This window comes from Ascaphus truei, chromosome 4 (assembly GCF_040206685.1).
Source record: "Ascaphus truei isolate aAscTru1 chromosome 4, aAscTru1.hap1, whole genome shotgun sequence".
NCBI lineage: Eukaryota > Metazoa > Chordata > Amphibia > Anura > Ascaphidae > Ascaphus > Ascaphus truei.
Window position 1 is genome coordinate 192,870,008 of NC_134486.1, and position 4,204 is coordinate 192,874,211.

Here is a 4,204-nt window from a genome sequence, read left to right on the forward strand (position 1 = left end):
GCCCAAGGATGTCTGGGAGCCCCGGGTCAGACCCACAGGTGTCTGCGGGGCCTTGGGTAGTTCCCTCGGGAGTCTGGGGAACTCACGGGTGCTCACTACGGGTCCGCGGTGCCCCCACAGAAGTGGGACCACACATCATCATCCCCGCACCTACGGGTCGGCGGTGCCACCACAGAAGTGGGACCACACATCGTCATCCCCGCAGACTACGGGTCCGCGGTGCCCCCACAGAAGTGGGACCACACATCATCATTCCCGCATGTGTCACCCGTGGAACCACCAGCCTGATACCCTTGGGATACAGGTGGTCTCCAGAGGTCCCACGCAGAACCACGGAACCAACCCTGAATGTAAAAAAAATAAACCTGGCCTATACATTCAATACATACATCCTCCCCCCCAACACCTACAGTACAATAATGTGCAAAATAACTATTATCCAGATATGGATAATAGATTAATTGCCCATTATTAAAAACATTAACTAGCATATGCAAATAAATAAAGTACTACTGACCTCATCAATACGAAGTGTCCGTCGCCAGCGCCTTCCTTCTCTTGCCCATACAAGACATAGCCAATACCAAGCCAATACATTGCAAGTACATTCAGATAAAATCTATGCACCATATACATTCTGCAAATGAATCAACCAAGTAAACAAAAATCAAAAGCCAATACATTGCAATTACATTCAGATATCAATTAACCCCTTAAACACCTTATCAGATAATAACCGCAAAGGTGATTAAGGGGTTAAGCCACACAGGCCCGATACCCACCCTTCACCCATGAATTTGTACTGTGGCTTCATCATGCAACTATATATATATACTGTATATATATATACAGAGAGACAGAGAGAAAGAGAGAGACAGAGAGATATATACAGTATATATATATACACACGTTATATACACACCCATGATAAACCAATATACAGTACAAATAAATGTAGAAGGGTTATCAAAAGCATACTGTCCTACAACCAAACACTTCTCCATACAGACACTACATTAAAATCAATTTCCTTTAAAAATCCTAACTGATCTTACAATCTATATCATCACAAAACAATGAAAAACCTCACATTCCAATATAAATGATGCCTAAATATCTATGCACCATATACATTCTGCAAATTAATCAACCAAGTAAACACAAATCAATTAGCAATCATTATTTACATCCCTAAACCTTTCACACTACATCCCGAACAATGAAACCATTAACAAATTCATGTCTAGAGCAGAACAATTAAGCCTTTGAAAAAATATAAGTACCGACAAAAATACAACCTTTACAACCAAGCCTATCCCTGACCTTCCTCAAACACACAATACAATACCAAGGAATACATCTATCTAATTTTAAAATACTTTAAACTCACAATAAAGCATAGCAGCATACACAAAATAATTTAAAACACATCTAATCCAGCTTTTAAAACATCATCATTTCTTACCCTGAATGTATACTGTATATCTCTCTAGACATATATACATACATACATACAGTGGCAAGAAATGATATACCACAAAAAAAAAAAATACACATGTTAAAAAACCTTTTGAAAAAATTAACAAGTTAAATAAAATACATTTCTTTAGTTAACTTACCATTACTTGCCCCCACCGATTCCCGTTGCGCAGCTTACTCACGAACCAATCCACGATCAGGAACCCATAAAATAAAAAACCATAAAATAATAAACATTAAACTAAAAATCCAAATCAATCCACGGGTCTTCTACTTGTAATCCATCTTCATCTGTATTCTTCTTTCTTCTATCTCCTTCCAGCGGGGCAGGGCATGGTCTTCTCCCCATCTGCGGCCACGCCCTGGTCTTCTTTCTTGCCCGGAGGTCCTTCCTCCGCGGCGTCTGGCTTCAAAATGAGACGACATAGGCTTCTAAAGGCCTATGACGTCACATTTTGCGTCATGGTTCCCACGGTCCTGATTGGGCCGTGAAAACCATGTGTTTTGGCCGACAAAAAAAAAATGATGACATCACTTAAAGGGAATGAAAGCACAGCCAATCAGAATGGCTTTGCTTCAATTGCCTTTAAGATAACGTCATGAAAAGGCACATGGTCATGCACACATGGTACTAGAGCCAGTCAGAGCGTGGGAACTTTATCCCTACGCTGATTGGCTCTGGTATACCATGTGTCAGGGGCTTGGTGGAGAAAGGATGTGACGTCAATGAAAACCTGTCACGTGGTATGGTAGCCAATCAGAGTAGGGATGGAGTTCCCACGCTAGAGATGTATTAGTTTAGAGATGCTAGTTCCCACGATGGAGTTCCCACGAAGGTCAGGGATAGGCTTGGTTTGTAAAGGTTGTATTTTTGTCGGTACTTATATTTTTTCAAAGGCTTAATTGTTCTGCTCTAGGCGTGAATTTGTTAATGGTTTCATTGTTCGGGATGTAGTGTGAAAGGTTTAGGGATGTAAATAATGATTGCTAATTGATTTTTGTTTACTTGGTTGATTAATTTGCAGAATGTATATGGTGCATAGATATTTAGGCATCATTTATATTGGAATGTGAGGTTTTTCATTGGTTTGTGATGATATAGATTGTGAGATCAGTTAGGATTTTTAAAGGAAACTGATTTTAATGTAGTGTCTGTATGGAGAAGTGTTTGGTTGTAGGACAGTATGCTTTTGATAACCCTTCTACATTTATTTGTACTGTATATTGGTTTATCATGGGTGTGTATATAACGTGTGAATATATATATATACTGTATATATCTCTCTGTCTCTCTCTTTCTCTCTGTCTCTCTGTATATATATACAGTATATATATATATAGTTGCATGATGAAGCCACAGTACAAATTCATGGGTGAAGGGTGGGTATCGGGCCTGTGTGGCTTAACTCCTTAATCACCTTTGCGGTTATTATCTGATAAGGTGTTTAAGGGGTTAATTGATATCTGAATGTAATTGCAATGTATTGGCTTTTGATTTTTGTTTACTTGGTTGATTCATTTGCAGAATGTATATGGTGCATAGATTTTATGCATCATATATATTGGAATGTGAGGTTTTTCATTGGTTTGTGATGATATAGATTGTGAGATCAGTTAGGATTTTTAAAGGAAATTGATTTTAATGTAGTGTCTGTATGGAGAAGTGTTTGGTTGTAGGACAGTATGCTTTTGATAACCCTTCTACATTTATTTGTACTGTATATTGGTTTATCATGGGTGTGTATATAACGTGTGTATATATATATACTGTATATCTCTCTCTCTCTCTCTCTCTCTTTCTCTCTGTTTCTCTGTATATATATACAGTATATATATATAGTTGCATGAGAAGGAAGGCGCTGGCGACGGACACTTGGTATTGATGAGATCAGTAGTACTTTATTTATTTGTATATGCTAGTTAATGTTTTTAATAATGGGCAATTAATCTATTATCCATATCTGGATAATAGTTATTTTGCACATTATTGTACTGTAGGTGTTGGGGGGGGAGGGTGTATGTATTGAATGTATAGGCCAGGTTTATTTTTTTACATTCAGGGTTGGTTCCGTGGTTCTGCGTGGGACCTCTGGAAACCACCTGTGGGTATCCTCGGGTATCCCAAGGGTATCAGGCTGGTGGTTCCACGGATGACACATGCGGGGATGATGATGTGTGGTCCCACTTCTGTGGGGGCACCGCGGACCCGTAGTCTGCGGGGATGACGATGTGTGGTTCCACTTCTGTGGGGGCACCGCCGACCCGTAGGTGCGGGGATGATGATGTGTGGTCCCACTTCTGTGGGTGCACCGCGGACCCGTAGTGAGCACCAGTGAGTCCCCAGACCCCCGAGGGAACCACCCGAGGCCCCGCAGACACCTGTGGGTCTGACCCGGGGCTCCCAGACATCCTTGGGCCTACCGTGGGGACCCAATTGTGGCCCACGGTGACCCAAGGAGACCACCTGGTGGCCATGGTGCTGGCAGGATCCACCAGCAGGCCTCCAGAACCTGTGTAAAAAGGGCTGCTGGTAAACTGTAGGTCTGTCCAGGTGCCCTGCCAGCCCACCGGGGACTCGCGTGGGGCTGCGTAATGAACCCTGTGTGTAAAAGAATAAATCTTGTATTTATGGGGGGGCACAGGGGGTTATTTATTTAATAAATATAATGCTGTTTATTGTGGGTCATTGTACTGTTTTTATTGTGGGTACTGGAGGTGGGGGGGG